At 32.9% G+C, this 18997-nt stretch overlaps 1 protein-coding gene across 1 annotated transcript in view; it reads right to left on the bottom strand.

The window, feature by feature from the left end:
* The window catches only part of LOC118183029 (allatostatin-A receptor-like), an 888863-nt gene that overhangs the window by 474722 nt on the left and 395144 nt on the right, over window positions 1–18997 (bottom strand). The window lies entirely within an intron of this gene.

The following is an 18997-nucleotide window of genomic DNA, read 5'->3' as shown; positions in this document are numbered from 1 at the left end:
GAAAGGCTTTGAGATTTATATTAAAATTACGGAAAGAGAGATGCATACCAGAAAGGAAAAAATATCATAAATATGTAGCATTTAATTAAATAAAAATTGAATTACGCATTTGTAATTGAAATTTGCATTCATAAACTAATCATATTCTGAAACGGAATTCAACATTATTGAATTAAATCAAGATAACTGTTTAACTGGACTGGGTTCTTATACATTACATTGAATAAAAACAAGCTTTTTTTTTTAAGGTTTGTTCTCCATGAATCAGAATTGTTGTCGGAAGCGCATGCAATGTGTTGTCGGAAGCACATGCATCTTCCTTAAATGATCTTTCCTCGTGTTCCAGGAAGTTCCGTAGAATGTAGTATATAGCTCAGTACTCTAGCGTGGATTTTGAAACAAGTTTCCTCTGTAACGTATTTTTGAGGAAAGTGTAAAGGAAAGCAGCATTACTTAAATACAATGTAATGATTGTAATGTAATTTAAAAAAAAAAGGAATATGAAAAGATCCAAAATCTGCCAGTTTGTTTGAGATTAATGATAAAATTTGATATTCGCAAAATCTTAAAAAAGAAAAAAAAATCACGTAATGTTCACGGAAGTAATTGCGGAATTTCATGGTGCAATACAATTATTGCCTAACCCGCGAGCACACGCGGCGGGTATGTCATACCCATGTGCATTTTTCTTTTTGTATATTTCTCGCGCATTCTTTCATAAAAGGATGAAACTTGGTGTAGCTGAGTTCAAGGTCAGATACTTAAATGGGGGAAATTCCTGACGTGGCAAGTGCAATGGTTTTTTACGACCAGCATTGTTCGGGCATGTCATACCCGCGCGTGTACTGGCGTTTCTCAGTGAGTCACTTCTCAACTTCTCGTTTTCAAGCTTTTAGTATAAGTTTTTCTTGAGTTGTAAGCATGGCGCCGTATATTCCTTACGATGAAGAGATGAAAAGATTGAGAAATCTCCTTGAAACAGTTTTTTCTGATGAGGATTCATTTAGTGAAGAAAAGGAAGATGTTGATGACGAAGAATACATTTAGTAATCATGATTCATCCATATAGAGTAGTGATTCAGATACAGAAACAGAAAATGAAACTCTGGAATGTAGCAATGAGTTTTATGTTGGAAAAAATGGAGTAAAATGGAACAAAAATAAATTCCGGACTAATGTTAGAATTGGGGCCAAAAATATTTTAACTAAACTCCCTGGAAATACAAAGTATTCTAAAGACGTCTCAACACCTCTAGAGTCCTTGTCATTGCTTATCGATGAAGATATTTTAAAACACGTAGTTGATAATACAAATATTTATATTGATTCAATACGAGAAAATTTAACTCGTAAACGGGATGAGTACTTTCCTCAAAGCCTTAGGGATGCAGCTAATAGAAAATGTTCAAAATGAACGACGACGAGCATATGTGGTTCCTGATTCTGGACGAACTCTGACCACCGATGAACATGTTAACAATGGACCTCCCTCCAAAAAACCTGAAATGACTTACAAGAGGTGTACAGAGTGCTCCAAGAAAAACGATAGAAAGACTAGATTCATTTGTGAAAATTGTAGCAAAAGTATATATATGGAACATATGACCCCATTTTGTAAACAATGTTAAAAAATTGTAAGTAAATAATTTTTCCTCTCCTTATTGTTTCCTATTTTATCTAAAATGAAGTATTAATTTGGTTTTACATTTTAATTTCTTTTAAAAAAACGATTAATTTTTTTCGGCAAATTTTTATTTACAATATTTTTATTCGGGTATGACATACCCGGCGCGTGTTCTCGTGTTCGTCGGATCGGTGCGTGTGCTCGCGGGCTAATTATATGTGTTGTTATGCATATCTGTTTGTATATATAAAATAAATTAATGTAAAGTTAAATAGTGCTTTATCATTTAACAAATAATATACTCAAGAAAGAAATGTATTGTAATACCTCAAGATAGTGAGATGCATAATGAAAATAGAACTCGTTGTTGCACGAAGGCTTAAAGAGGATTTGTATGCGAGCAAAGCCAATGGTTTGTGTTCCACTCGCTTCAGCTTCCAGATTGGCCCGTTTCAATTGCTGGCGTGGCCATGTTGAATGAAACCAAGACCACTGGGCCCGATTATTGTTTACGGATGAGTCTAGATATAGTCTGAATAGTCATTCTACACGTGCTTGATCTGGGGGACAGAGGAAGGTACACGCAACTTGTTTTCCCTTGTCCATGAAATATCTGCTTTCCCACGACTGCGGTTAATTGCTTTGGTGAGGACATCATGACAAATGGCCGCCCCGAGCTGTATATCTTTCAAGAAGATTCTGTAACCGCTCAAAGATATGTGGACGACGTAATGGAACCTCAAGTTAGACTAATTAGGGTTGATGTCGGCCCAGAGGTTTTGCTAATAGGTAACAATGCTCGGCCTCATCGAGGATATGTAGTGACAGGATACTTGCAAACAGAAGATATACCACTCGAATGGATTCACCACTTAACTCACCCGACTTGAATTCGATTGAGCTTTAGTGAACCATTTCCTCGCCGGATCTTCCAGGAGCTGAAATGTGCACTTTTAGAAAAGTGGCGTGCAGTTCCACAAGACGTGATCAACATTTATTTAAAGCTTATGAAATCGAGATGTGAGGTATGCATATCTGCCCGAGGTGACCATGCACCATATTCATAAAACGATTTTTTCGCAACAGGTGACTTCATTTTTCCGTCATTTTCCAATTTCAATAAATGTGGTCTTAATTTCAAAATTTTGCAAAAAATCATCTGCCAAACATTGCTATTTATGCTACCTAATACTTTTGTACAAATTTCTGTTAATAATTTTTATTAAGTATCAGTTACGTTTTATTTCTAACAGAAATGCCATTAGCTTTAATTTTTATAACCAGTGTAATATTAATGAACGTTGGCGGACAAAAGGCATTTGGGCTACGCACACATAAAATTTGCTAAAAGGCATTGCGATATGATTATGAAGCTCTAGCCCTCTAAACGGCAAGGCCGTATATATACGGCCTAGAATATTTGTTGTGATATCGGTATATACGTGCATATTAAAATATGTCAAAGAAATTAAGGCAATATATCAAAAGTACACAAATCCAGGTATGAAATACCAGAAGAGTTTTTACATTAAAATGGAAATAATAATTTTTTCTCGTAGTTTTGGGAAATTTATGCTTTCTTAGCGAAATCCCTAGCCGCTCAGAGGGCTAGAGATGTACGATTGAGCGCACGATATTCCATTAGTACAGGTTATTGGAATGTTCAGAACAGTACGCTGCTTCCAGAAGAACAACATTTGACAGCGCAGTTATGCTTAACCGTAGACATGCAGGAAATTCTGAAGCGTCAACTGATAGAACCCCCATGCCATTTGAAAATGTTATTAATATAAGGCACATATGTCTCTATAAATCCCAAAGCGCATCTATAAATAAATGGTGACATGAACAGTACTCGCCGATGAATCAAGTTTCTGTCTAAGTGCTGAGGGTCAGTGAATCCCCATATGGAGAAGTCGTAGCGGCAAGACAGATCAATTTATAATCCCAGACCACCGAAGTATTCCATAACTCATCCTTCTATTATGCGGTAATTAAATTCAACAGACAGACGCATTTCGTGGTCATGTGAAATACGATTATAGTCTGCTGGTTACGGTGAACTAATTGTAGTCTGATTTTAGTTCCATTTCTCCAGAACGGAGCTTTGCAAATCTTTTTTTTTTTTTTTTTTTTTTTTTTTGTGACTCGTTTGTTTTAATACTTTTCCTTCGTGACCCAGGTAAAAATGTTTATGTTTTATTGGTAAATTAAAAAAAAAATAGTTTTCAAATATTTGTTCCTTATTGCGAAATAAACAAAAATGTAAATTATTAAAAATATTTGTTGGGAAGTGTGATGCTGTTTCTCGTTAATTCGAACTTTCAGGTCTGCAGAATGGCGAAAAATCTATCGACGATATCCTGTCGAAGTTGTATTTTAAGCGCTGTGTCGCAAGACAGCTCAGTTAAGGATTCGGTGTATAAATCCAATAATACTGACTCTTTATTACCTTACTAACTTTATCAGTATTAACTTATACTAATACTGATTCTTTATTAACTGTGAAAGCGCTTTTTATCTTGATTTGCTGCTGTAAATTAGAGGAAAATATTCTTTCAGATATGCCTACCATCCTATGAGATGTGAGATGTTCTTTGATAGCCAAAAAAAATTCCTCAGGGTATGAACATAATATTGTGTTTTTTATTTTCTTGTTCGAAGTAAAGGAAATATTGCAATTGCGAACAATTTCGGGTATCATAGTTCAACGAGAATATCCCTTTTGACGGCTCTCGAATCCATTTGAACGACTTGTTTACACGATATCTGTCCATAAGGACAGAAGGACAGAAGGTCCGTTTTAAGGACAGAAGGACAGTAAGGACAGAAGGTCTTCAATAAGGACAAAAGGTCCGTTTTGGAAAAAACGGACTGTCCAATGGTTTCAGGAGGGATTTTTCGGGACATCTGTGCGCATATACGTACTTACGTATGTATCTTTCATAACGTAAAAACGATTTGCCGTAGAATGTTGAAATTGTTTATATATGGGACTACTATAACATCTAGGTTTGCAGCTGCCTTTTTTATTGCAATAGGCCGCATCAAACATATACATACATATCTATGTAACGATGGCACACTTTTGGAAGCACTGAAGTAAGAACACTGAGATACAGATGCGTAGAAATGCTCATTACGAAGATCCTTAATACTTAAAACGTTGAATTCGTAAAGACTAAGAACTTAGCAACCGAGGTAGTTTTAATTCGATTTTTATTTAAATTCACATTTGTGGCCACAATCCGTTTGGCATTCCAATCGTGCCTCTTTCCAGAACAATTATGATACGACAGCGATATAAGCCAACATAGATGATTGCAGCGTCTTAACAGCAGGAAAGCGTAAGAGAAAATTAACGCAGGAATTCAGAGGAAGAAGGGAGGGAGTCAAAAGTTTCATTCTAGTTAGGTTTACAATTATTTGACTGGGCAAGAGGTATCTGCATTATGCGTTACTAAGGATCAAATGATTGGTTTGAATGACGCAGTTTAGACATATTTTTAAGAGATTTATCTAAGAGAGAGAGAGATGAAGCCTCGAATTTAATAAAAAATAAAAGAGATTATAGCCAATTAAAATTAGAAGTTTTCTTTCAGATTTTTATCTTTCACACACATATATATATATAAGGAAAAGAGTAAGTACGAGGCAAGGTCGCCGGGTAAGAAGCTAGGCCAACACACCCTTTTACACGGCGATCGGTAAGCTTTGTTTTTCTTTGTTCCTACATGTTGGCAAATTTAGAATTTTTTCTTTTAAATGTGATTGAATTACGTTTTTCTTATGTTCCAGTTTATGAATTTAGTTAATTTTCATGCAATATTTGTAGGATTATCAATAATTTAAAAGCGTAGGAGGCGCTAGCTCTAATGTGGCTGGTATTTGTTTACATTTCAAACTCTTAGTAGTATCGTGAATTAAGTCAGTTGGTGCACAAACGTTAATTGCTTTTTTGCCCAGTGGGGACAGAAATTTCTTAAAGTTTGTGCGCCGCGACAATTTCATCTTTCTGTCCGTTGCCCGAATTGCTAATTGGTTTCTCTTAGAAATTCTAATTTTAATTGCAAACATTCCTTTTTATAAATGTTTCTAATTGTATTCAGCGTTTTAAGTTCTTCTGTATTTTACAATTTTGCATTTTGTGTTTTGTGTTTACATGTATTTTTGCGTTTCCGCGAAATGAGAATTGATTTGTTAAAATGATAAATATATCTCTATTCAAATTCGAGGAAATAACTTTAAACAAAGTGCAGTAAAAATGTGTAACATTTAACAGATCGTAAAGGAAGTCGTGTGGTGTCCACTTCAGGTTTTCTTAACATATGTTAGTTTCATAAAAGCATTATAATTTCTTGTTTCCACAAGAAAACTCCACAAAATAAACTTTTCATAATACGGCTTCCACATTTTCTTGCTCTGTAAGTACAGTTATACTGTTGCCTTAAAACAAAAGATTTAATTTATTTAAGCAGTCAAAAATGTCACAAAGGTATAACTTCATCAACCAATTAACATCACTAAATAAATATTTCAATTCAAATATTCCTTCTTTAACCATTTGGAATCTTGGTTTAAAAACATTATTTCTTTTTTCTCATTTGCAAAAGTCTCTTCAAAATATTCCCTCTGGATATCCCATCGTAGCTTTCGCAATGTTTACCTTCTCTAATGTAGACTTGTTTTCATCGCTCTTACACAAAAATATCGGCTGGGTCTGCTGCCGCATTCCAGTCAAGCCTAATCAAGTTTAGATGTGTCACCTTCTTCTGTATTTAAATTAATCAGTCATAAGATGTTTTAAAAGACAAACAAACGTTCATTAAAAGATAAATCTTGCTCATAACTTAATAGGCGTACATGTAACTTATTCTTTTACGCATACTGCGAAAAAAAAAGGTCAGTTCTAGATCTCCCGTTTTACTGGGCCGATTGACAAAATTCAAATTGCGTTTTTCATGTCTCGAAAGCGCGACTTAAGATATATATTAGATTTATATATAGCATTGTTCTAACAAAGGTATTTTGACACAAAATAGGAATTTTTCTGAAATATTATACCTATTTTTTCATATTTAGATTCTACGACTCAAATTATGCCTAGATATTAAATTTTGTAAAACTTCGTTTGGAATTTAGGGAGAAATTCGAAAATTTATTACGGCACATTTTTTTCAGTTTACGCCAAGAATAATTCCCTTGGCGAATCTCTCAGTATTCTTTCCCGTCCATTATGGAGGGGAAAAAAAAGGCTCTCGTTTCTACCGTTTTACATTGTGCATGAGCGGGGAAAAAAGTCACATCATTCTTACTTCCAAATAATTTCAGCAAAGTGTCTAAACCACATTTGATGTCTTATCGCTTTCAACAAATATGCGAAATTTCAAAACGCGCCAAAATGGTTAGGTTAGGTTAGGTTAGGTTATTTAATTACGGCAAAGCCTCGAGGGCTGTCTGCCTAAGGGGAGGTATGCCTTCGTGGAGGACTTTCTAAGGGAAACTGGCTCGTATGCCCGTTACACATCAGGAAAACCACGAAAACACCCATGCAGCCAGCCCGTTCGCGGGATTCGGACCTCGGACCGAACTACCAGTGTTCAGCGCTCGGCCGCTGGTGGGCCCCGCGCCAAAATGGAAATTCACGTATATATTCCAAAATGTTGAATAAAAAACTGTAATTTTTTGCAGGTATGCTCAGAAATACGTCTACTTTAAGACGATGGTAAAAATTTTATAGATTATGATTCAAATATTTTTTTTGAAAAATTTATAAATATCACTTACAAATACAAATTTTAAAAATAAATCATGAAAAATGGGTGAATTTTATTTGGAATGGACCTAAATTTCGAAATATGAAAGGAAGAATCAAATAAGTTTAATAAAAAAGAGAGATTAATAAATATATACCAAACTCAATTAACATTGAGGAGCTAAAGTTTGAAAACTAATTTTTTTTTAAAATTATTCGTGCGATTTTTACAAACCTTAGTATAGTTTGGAGTAATTTGAGTCGTAGAATCGAAATATGGAAAAAAAATGGTATGTCACTTAAAGAAAAGTTCGATTTTGAGTCAAAATGCCTCTTTTAGAACAATGCTACATATAAATCTAATACATGTCCTAAGTCGCGCTTTCGAGACACGAAAAACGCAAGTTGAATTTCGTCAATCGGCCCAGTAGAACGGGAGATATAGAACTCTCTTTTTTTTTTCTAGTGTACATATCATAACAGATGTTCTTACTGTATCGTATCTACAGGGTGATCAGCGAATAAGCCCTGTTTCAAAATTAAATATTAAATATATCTACAACAAAGATCGATAGAATTATGCGGTAAACTGTACGTTTATTAGCAAAACTGTAAAAATGGTGTACAAAAGTTTAGAAAATTTAGTTACGAAAATCGTCAGCAGAGGGCGCTGTAATCGCAATGACCTATCAATAGCCTTTAAAATGTGCATCGAAGTCGAAAGTGATCAGTACGACTGTTGGCTAGTGAAAAGAGGCTAGCGTAGAAAGTGAAATAACGTATTCCATTGAACAACCTGTTTTTTCTTGTTGTTGTTGTTCTGGAATTTCGCGAATTAGAACACAGTCCTACGGCAACACGTCGCAGTTTTAGAAACCGATTCAATGTTATATACAAAATCCAAAGTCTCCATGAAAGGTGTGAAACAAAGGGTTGACTTCGCGAATCAGATTCTATCAATGATCGACAACGACAGATTTGATGTGAGCTGCATCTGGTTCACAGATGAGGCACATTTTCATTTGAATGGAATTGTTAATAAACAAATCTGGAGATTTTGGGGTTCCGAAACTCCTCATTTGTGTGAAGAGAAAGCACAGCATTCGCCTAAAGTTACTGCCAGGGCTGCGGTATGGGCCAGAGGCATTTTATCGGACCCCTTTCGTACGAGAAACGATAACCACTGAACATTACGTTACGATTTTGGAACAGTTTGTCAGCACTCAACTAGCGTTGGAGGATCGACCAGGTATCGATTGGTTTATGCAAGATGAGCTCGACCACATCGAACAGATAAAGTTTTTCGCTTTCTTCATGAATACTTTGAGAATAGAGTAATTGCGTTAGATTATCCGCAATTTGCTGACACAGGGATTGCTTGGCCTCCATATTCTCCCGATCTGAGTCCTTGTGATTTCTTTCTGTGGGACGCATTGAAAGACACTGCCTATCGAAACAATCCCGCTACTCCCGCTTTTTTCAGACTTCTTTCAGAGAAAGAGTTTTCATTGCAGAGCGCCATCTGTTAACGATTTTCGTAACTAAATTTTCTAAACTTTTGTAAACCATTTTTACAGTTTTGCTAATAAACGTTCAGTTTACCGCATAATTCTATCGATCTTTGTTGTAGAGATATTTAATTTTGAAATCAGGGCTTATTCGCTGATCACCCTGTAGATTTTAAAATTCCATATTGTTCTTTCAATTTAAAATCCTGTGAAATTATTTTGGCAAGAAAGTAATTTTGGTTTGCAAAAGTAGATAGTGTTATGTTGGTTTTCTTATTTTTCTGTCAATCTTACATATATTTTTTTACTTTTGAGATTTGGCAGCAGATACGTTTACGTTGTTAAAAAAAAATTGTGTATTTTTGTGATCACCCTGTATATATATTGTGATATTCTTGCTAAATTAAAAAAAAAAAATGTATTTTTGTGATCACCCTGTATATATATTGTGATATTCTTGCTAAATTAAAAAAAAAATGTGTATTTTTGTGATCACGCTGTATATATATTGTGATATTCTTGCTAAATTCAAAAGTCCATTGGCTGCTATAATATTGTAAAACTTTGAAGTGACTATTCGCTAAAATCTTACTGCGTGAGTATCAACTTGAAAGAATGGTTGAAGTACTCTTCTATTTGAACTTAGAATAGATTAACAGATGCCCACTCTTTAGACGTACAAGAAGCCTCCACTTGATCTTGGACTCAAAACAGAAGTATAAGCTAATTCTAAATAAAATTAATCAGCCTAAGCCGCACAGAGTCAATATCGCGTAGTTGGATCTTGTATAAGAATCACCGGCGTACGCTAACAAGCACGTTATAAGTATGTTTGGTTATAGAATAGCAAGCTTTAACTAGCAGCAGAAACATGGCCAAAAGGCAGAACACTCTCTCCTACTGAAGTAACTTAAACGTCAGCTTAAATTGTAATTTCTACTCTTTGTATAAAGCGTAAAACTGAAACTCATTCTGTCAGGAAAGCGTAGGTAGGAAATTAGAAAGTGAAGGAAAATCTTGTTCCAAAATAAAAATAACTATTAATAAAATAGAATAAAACCTCTACCATATATTGATCGTACATCTTTATGAATGTAAAATAAAATGACATCCATAATTAACTTTTGTCACTTCTCAGAAGATATTCCGTCTAATAACAATAAATAATTTACAATCAGATTTATAGATGGCATCGGAGATAAGATAAAATAAAAGGACATCCAAAACGACATCTTTTGTCACTTCTCAGAAGATATTCCGTCTAATAACAATAAATAATTTACAATCAGATTTATAGATGGCATCGGAGATAAGATAAAATAAAACGACATCCATAATTAATTTTTGTCACTTCTCAGAAGATATTCCGTCTAATAACAATAAATAATTTACAATCAGATTTATAGATGGCATCGGAGATAAGATAAAATAAAACGACATCCATAATTAACTTTTGTCACTTCTCAGAAGATATTCCGTCTAATAACAATAAATAATTTACAATCAGATTTATAGATGGCATCGGAGATAAGATAAAATAAAACGACATCCATAATTAATTTTTGTCACTTCTCAGAAGATATTCCATCTAATAATAATAAATAATTTACAATCAGATTTATAGATGGCATCGGAGATAAGATAAAATAAAACGACATCCATAATTAACTTTTGTCACTTCTCAGAAGATATTCCATCTAATAATAATAAATAATTTACAATCAGATTTATAGATGGCATCGGAGATAAGATAAAATAAAACGACATCCATAATTAACTTTTGTCACTTCTCAGAAGATATTCCGTCTAATAACAATAAATAATTTACAATCATAATTTATAGATGGCATCGGAGATAAGATAAACATAAGAACAAAACTATGAAGTCATAAGCGTTAAATTCCAGTATCATATGCCATCAGTGAACATATTAAATTTTTAAATGGCGGCGTAATCTGTAAACAAATTATAACATAGTTTCATTTTACTATGCTAAACAAAGTTATTAATTCCGTTTATCTGCAGAGCGGCGTTGTCATTTCACTTCCTAGCGCCGGGATATTCTCAGCACTTGGGAAACGCTTCTCAAAAGAATATAAAGCTCCACTTAAGTATGATAATGTATACTGAGTGTCCTGGCCTCTAGATTGATAGTGCTGCCCGTGACGTTAGTCACGATTTTCTACACGCAGAGTTTGATTGAATTTTAGAATCTGGCAACACAAAATGGTAAAATGGTATGTTTATATTTAGAACAGTTGTATGCTGATAACAAAATAAAATCTGTATATAAACACAAAATTTGTTTTCTACTTTTACTCTAGTTCTTGCATTTATTAACATTTTGCATACTTTTTACTTCCTTGTACGAAGTAGAGGAAAAATTGTAATCATGAAAAATTCCAGGTATCATATTTCAACGAAAATATCCATTTTCACCTCTATCGAATGCAATTTAACAAAGTTGTTTTCTGACATCAGTACGTACGGACAGAATAAAGGTCTTCTCCCCCCCAAAAAAATATAAAACTGATTTAAAATTAATTCAGAAGAGATTTTTTCGTGGCATCTGTACGTACGTACGTGCGTATGTATGTATCTCGCATAACTTAAAAGTAGCGTCAGAACGTTGAAATTTTTACATAGGACAGCTAGAGGATGCAGTCGTACACCTCCCTTTTTGGTAGCAGTCGGCCGTACCAAAAATAAACAAATATATATAAACGCATATACCCACTCTGTTCCTCGGCTCCGTGAGCTCAGTTCTTTATTCTTATATGTTGGTAAATTGTACATTTTTTGCTTTAAAAATTATTGTCTTATGTTGTTCTTATTTTACAGTTAAGGTTTTTATGCCTTTAGTTATCCTGCATGCAATAGTTGTAGACTTATCAACAATTTAAAAGTGTTTAATTGTGGCTAAGCCTAATTCCTTTACCATAACAGCCATATTTGTTTACATTTGAAACTTAGCAGAATAGAGGACTTGTTGCAAATTTAAAGAAAACTAAGCTTCGCAACAACAACTGTTTTCTTTTTATTTGTCTAACTTCTTTTATACATCGTTTTAGATTCATTATTGTATTTGAATAGAACAAACATATGGCAATGATTAGACAATTCTTCAGATGATAGAATTTTCGCGAAATTCAGTTCAATAAGTTTACACGAAATGCAAAAAAAAAAATGCGTATAATTTAATATTCCGTGCAAGGAAGTGATGCGGTGTACATATCAGATTTTTCTTGTTTTATTTATAAAAGACATTAAAAAAGAATCTAAATTTAAATAAATGTTTACGTATTTTTCGAATCTGGGAATGGGGCAATGGTTGCACGGCGTTAAAAAGATTGAAAAACCCTGCTATTGATCTTAACAAATAAGTTAAGAAATTAGATGCACTTCAAACTAATCCTCCTGCAGAATCCAAAGCTCCTAGTAATACATTATTTAGTTATTAAATTGCTGTACTACTTGAGTTAAACAATATGTGACATAAATGTTTCATATAACAATACAAATATTAATGTTTATTTTGTATAACTCTATATCCTATATAAAACGTTTATAATTAAGTTATTTTCAAGATAATATTATATTTATCAAAATATACATTTTGCCAATGTTAATATCCTTTTAAATATATATATATGCCCAGCAAAAGCAAATTTTGTATTCTTTCCTTAGTCGATTTTCAGAATATTAAACTCATTCATTTTTTAACAGTCAGAATTTGATTAATTTATTTTCCGCCTTAAATATTTCTTCTCTTGTTACAGTAACGCTTAGAAGACTACAAATTTATTTCTGATCATGGGGAATATGTTTTAAATTTATTTGGATAAAATAGTTGAATATTTAATCATGAAAAAGTAAACATGCAATAATTGCATTGTAATAACTTCAAAAATTGTTGCTTAAAAAGCTATACTCTCATTCTGCTCACAAATATATACGAAATTCAGTATCATCATTGGATATAGCTTATCAGAAACCATACTTAAGCAGCAGCTTCTCATTTGCATTAATGGGCAACATATGCAGTGCTGTAGTATAACAGGCATTAAAGGATGAAATATGCATCCTGTGTAACATTTGCAATGGATCTATCAATTCAGGATACAGCATTCATAAATGATTTACTAATGCGTTTTTGACACTGGCAGTATGAACTAGAGAGAACAGGTAAATACCATATCAGAGAATAATGTTCATATAATGTAAAATAACGAAGAAATATTTAATGCTTGCTTCACCCGAGCTTTCAAAAACCTGCCATTTATATATATTCTTAGACCATGAATATCAATGATATAAGGTATACATGATTTTACATCATATTATCAAAAATCAATAACCCTTGTTTTGAACCAAACTGCTATTACAGGCTACTCATTATATTCGAAATTTAATGCTTAATATTAGGGTTTGGAATACGTCAACTTAGCCTCGGAAATGGGTTATGCATGTTCAACTAGCTGAGTTACCCGAGTTAGGAGGTACTGCAATTCCAACGAAGAGTTAGTGGTATTCCAGATAGTACAATAGTGGTTTCAAATGCGAGTTGCGGTAGTTAGCGTTGTACTACAGCAGGCGTAAGCTCTGTATTATATTTTCTATACATATCACAATGTATGGAGCACCAGCAAAAATAAATAAATAAGTAAATTAACAAAACTGACAGGTTTCAGATTTTAAATTACGTCCAAGGACTGTTTATTTATCGTTTTGTGTGTTACCTTTATTTATTAAATATCATGTTCTACGTACTCAAACCATAAAATTCAGCTCAACAGCAATATCGCAAAATAGTTTTAAAATGAGCATATCTTTAGAATTCTCGATACACAACCTTACGCGCTGGAGGTAAAATTCTTTTTGTTTTTACTTCCTTGTACGAAGTAAAAAGGAAGTATTGTAATCGCGAAAAATTTCAGGCAGCATATTTCAACGAAAATATCCAATTTTGACCTCTTTCCAATGCAATTTAACGAGATATTTCCGTGATATCTGTATGTAAGGACAGAATAGAAACCCTCTTTTTCTCCAAAAAAATTATAAAACTGCTTTAAAATGAATTCTAAAGAGAATTTTTCGTGGCGTCTGTACGAACTTATGTACGTACATAACTCGCATAGCTCAAAAACTAGTAGCCTCAGAACGTTGAAATTTTGTCTATAGGACTGCTATAACACGTAGATGTGCACCTCGTATTTTGGTTGCAATCGGCCGCACCAAACGTATATAAATATATATATATATATATATATATATCCACTCTGTTAACCGGCTCAGTGATCTCAGTTTCTTTACTCTTATATGTTTGTAAATTGTGCATTTTGTGCTTTAAAAATGATTGAATTACGTTGTTCTTATCTTCCGGTTAAGGTTTTAAAGCCTTTAGTAAATCTGTATGCTATATTTTTAGAATTATCAACAATTTTAAAATTGTTTAAGTGCCGCTAAGCCTAATAATGGTTTTGATGTCGGCCATTCCTCTTGTTTAAATATGAAACAGCAGGATAGCGGATTTGTTTCCAATCTAGAGAAACTTAGCTTCGCTACAACAAAGATAACGCCTTCGTTTATTATTTAAATCATGCTTAATCCTTTCTGGAATTTTTTCGAGGAAATAAGTGTTTAAGATTTACTTCGTAATTTTTAATACAGATATTTTGAGTTTTTATGTATTTTTGCCTTGTCGCGAAGTGAAAACTGAATTAATTGAATGAGAAATACTCAATCGTATGTGAAAAACCGTTTCTTTTTTGTTTTGTTTACTTAATTTCTTTTATACACCGTTCTAGCTTTATTATAGTATTTAAATAAAGCATGTGGCAACGATGAAATAATTCTTTAAATGATATAAATTTTGTGCATTCCGAGTTATAATATGAACGAAATATAATACTGTTAAGTAAACCTAGCGCCAGAGTGTCGCTATGGTAAAACAAAGTGAATTTTAAAGAATGCATTTATTCTGTTGTGGTTTATGCGCTGTCGGCGAAGTAGGTTTAATTCAATCTGATAAGTTTAAATGAAATGCAAGAAAAAATGCGTATAATTTAATATTCCGTACAAGGAAGTCATGTGGTGTACACATGAGATTTTTTTTTTCGTACAGTGTTGCCATTGCTCGCTTTGAAATAGGTTAGTTTTTTTAATCAAAAATTCGTTGAAATATTACAAAATATGAAATTCATAATAAAACAAATTTAAAAAATTAAATTAGGGCTTCCACATGCCCAAATTCTATGGAATATTACGTTATTCAAATTTTGATGGCTCTGGGTACCATTGTTTTATCACAATGCCAGAAACATGCATACATTAACGCAGATTCTTCATTATTTAATTTCTTTAAATATAATACAGGGCGATAATATTCGGTGGCAACAATTTGAAAAGCGATTCGCCGTTTATAGTTTTCAACGCAAAATGCCAAAACGAAATTAATAGTCAGACAGGGGCAAATTGCCCCTTTGGACTAACAAATCTGAAACTTTCAGATTTTTAACTGTCGTCCAAAAGGTTTTGTTAAAGTTTTTACGCTCTCGCTGAGGTCGCAGTCTACTAGTCTGCTGTTACACTCGCTGCTACTAACCCATTTTTTTGTCTTTTTAGCTTTATTATTAAGCATCATTTTCTTCGAATTTATGCCATATACAAATTGAACAGCAAAATTACAAAAATTTTGTATACGTTTAGAATTCAGAAGCATAGTTAAGTGTAGCATGTAAGCATGTATTTTTGTTTTTATCAGTATTTTCTCAGTTTATCATATCAATTTTCAGTTTTCTTGCTAAGATGGCTTTCAAAACTTTCTTTTGTTTTTTATTATTAAAATAGTGTGTGTTTACTTTATTTAATAAATATCACGTTCTTTGCGGTAACGCTCACAAAATTTGATTCAACAGCAAAATCTCAAATTATTTTAAAACAACATATCTTTAGAATTTTCGATAGACAGTCTCACCCGCTGGATATAAAATTGTTTATTTCGTACAATGCTGCCACTGCTCGTTGTGAAATCTTTGAGTTTGTTAATCAAAAATTCGTTAAAGTTTCACAAAATATGAAATAAGTCGAAATTCAAAATTCGAACTTCCAGGTGCCCTATGTTCGGTTTGAGGACTACGTTATTCAAAATTTGATGGCTCTACGTACTGTTGTTTTGACACAATGCGAGAAACATTTATACATTCATGCATATTCTCCATTACTTAATTTTTTTAAATACGAAACAGGACAAATAATATTTAGTGGCAACAATCTGAAACGTGATACGGACGGCATTTATAGTAATTGAAAGCAAAATGCCGTTTTGAGACTAATATCCTCTTTGGAACTAACGTCCCTTTTTCCGCTAATAATTAAAAATAATTCTTTTATAACAATGATTTCAAAACCTTCTTGAAAATTTCAAGCTTTAATTTCTACAGTTCTGAATAAAAATATCATGAAAATTCCTTCTAAATTTTGTCACTGTTTATTCATCGTTTAGTTAAATTACAACCATTTTCTTTCATCATCTTTCTGAATATCACTTTCCGGGATTTCATAATTGTTAATAGTTTAGTTAAACTATAACCATTCTCTGTCGTCATCCTCTGAAATCCCTTTTTTCTGAATTTCATATTTGTTTCGCTTATATTTTTCTCTAATAAATCTTTCGTCTCGTTAAAGTGAAACAAATGTGATAAATGCAGTAGAGAAGCGTCACTTTTGCATATGTTTCGAATTTACTAGCTTATAAAATTGCATGCACGTTCGAAACAGTTCTATTGGCTCGTTTAAAAGGTGAATTTTAGATAACACGTCATTTTTATGTTAATTCTTTTCCATAAATAACTCAGTTAATATTATTCTTATTTCGATTAAAAGCATATTATTTACTAAAATGAATTGCGTTCGTGGAAAGTTCCATAACTGTAAAATGTTTCTTCTGGTAAAATAAATTTTATCATGTTATCATAATTTCTGTGCGCATTCAATCAATTACGCATCCATAAGCATGCAACAATCTATACTATTAAAATCTGTGCGCGTCTGTGATAACCCCCCCCCCGAATTCCAAATATTCGTGGGAAGCCATTTCGACCATTCTCATCTTTCATTAATGTCACCATTACAAATAGTAAATAGCTGCTGTTAGCAACTTTTTTGTTTCAATTTAGGATAATTGAGATAGTATAATGTTGCCACATTAATTCTTTTATTAATATTGACAAAAAGTTGGTATATTATATTAAATTTAAATCATGACGTCATACGTATGCGTATTAACCTGAGTGTCAAAAGTTTTGTTTCCTGGTTTGGCAACAAAAACATCATTTACGAATTGGTTGTTGCTTAGAAAGAATGAACTGATTTTATTCATACTGAAATGCTTTTATGCATTTTCATTTCAGGTGTGACTAGAACTTGTAAATTATGTTTTGGCCGCAGACCACTAGTACTTATTAAATTCAGTAATTTCACTCTCATTTGAGAAATAAGTGCTGTTATTGAGAATTACATCTAACTAAGACAGATAAAAAATATTTTGCACTAAGCTCTATAGATGAATTTTAGTTTTACGAAACAAGTGAAAGATGAAAAAATTTCGAATTTCTATATGTTTCTGTATAATAGAACGTTTTGTGAATGTATTATGTTGACCCAAACAAACATCATAAAATTTCGTCTTAAAATTTTAGAAAAATTCAAAAGTTTAATATAATATTTGTAAACTTCGATACCTTTATTTGATCCAATTGCGTGATAAAGACATTCGAAAATATTAATTTATTAATAATGCAAACAACAACATCTCATATAGTAATATTTAAATTTTATTCTTTCTTTAATACATAATGCATGCAAAGAATTTTCAAGCATATATTTGTTTCTCATAATGTAATTTAATCACGGTTTATCGAGGCATTTAATAAAAAGTAATAAAAATACCAATTTAAGTAATTTTTTCCTCTTCTTTTCTTGTAAGTAATTTCTATATCAAATACGCTCGATAAATTCACATCCAATATGATAAGCAGCTTAAAATCTCATTTGCGCGTTTTTGTTATGGAATTAAAAAATCTGGTGAAAATAAAGAGTAGAGTAACACGCTTATGAGTTCATGTCTACAGTGGAAAAATTTTCTTTTATCCTTTTTGTTTTTTCTTTTCTCTCTATCCTATTCCTTTTTTTCGGGGGGGGGGTTTGGAAGGGTGTGATAATGTAAAGTTAAACTAATTGACGTTTAACACTTGTAGTATAAATTAGAATATTTTTGACGTAAGAAAACGGAAGAAATCCGCAGCACCTTCACTGGAATTCGAACTCCGGACTTCCCGAATACGCGACGAGTGTGCTTTCAGTTATACCACAAAGGCATGCGGAAAGGAGAGAGAAACACTTTACACGCTCTCCCCTTTTAAAGGGCGACTAGAGATTAAGGGGCCCAATCGCCAATCACTAGTTATCGTCTACACCTTTTTAGTTCGGGGACTACTTCTACAGTCTTTTAGAAATATTCGATGTGGGAAACTGAAAACATCCACTCTGCACTAGCCAGGGATTTGAACTCTGGACCTTCTGAATATGCATCTATCCTGCTTCCAGTTATACCACGAAGGTATAAGGACTGGGGGAAGAAAATACCTTATAAACTTTATAAACTACATCTTATTTAGAAGTCAAGCAAGAAGAATCACTGCAATATTTGTAAATTTTGACGGACTAGTTTCGAAGGTTTAACTATAGAACCATCTTCCTCAGCTGTCTATGTGCAAATGACGTAGGCAGCTGAGAAACGTATTTGCATTTAGGAAGTTGAGGAAGGTGGTTCTGAATGTCCTGCAAAATTTACAAATATTATACTGATTTTTGTTCATTGACTTCACCAGTAATCATTATTCAGCGTGTTAGTTTAACCTAAACTACATCTTAATTAACTTTCCTGCTCTATGCCGATTTAACGTCTTCGCATTAAGTGGAAGCGTAGAATTCTAAGAAACACAGAAAAGTGGTAATCTGTACTAAACGCCAGTAAATACTACAAAATATTCACGATGAACAAGTTCGTTTTCTCGCCAAAACTCACTATAAAGTATACATTATAATTCA

The sequence above is a fragment of the Stegodyphus dumicola genome, chromosome 9 (genome assembly GCF_044657685.1).
Source record: "Stegodyphus dumicola isolate Sdum_Otavi_A_Nest chromosome 9, ASM4465768v1".
In the NCBI taxonomy this organism is placed as follows: domain Eukaryota; kingdom Metazoa; phylum Arthropoda; class Arachnida; order Araneae; family Eresidae; genus Stegodyphus; species Stegodyphus dumicola.
This window is presented reverse-complemented; position numbering and strand designations above follow the sequence as displayed.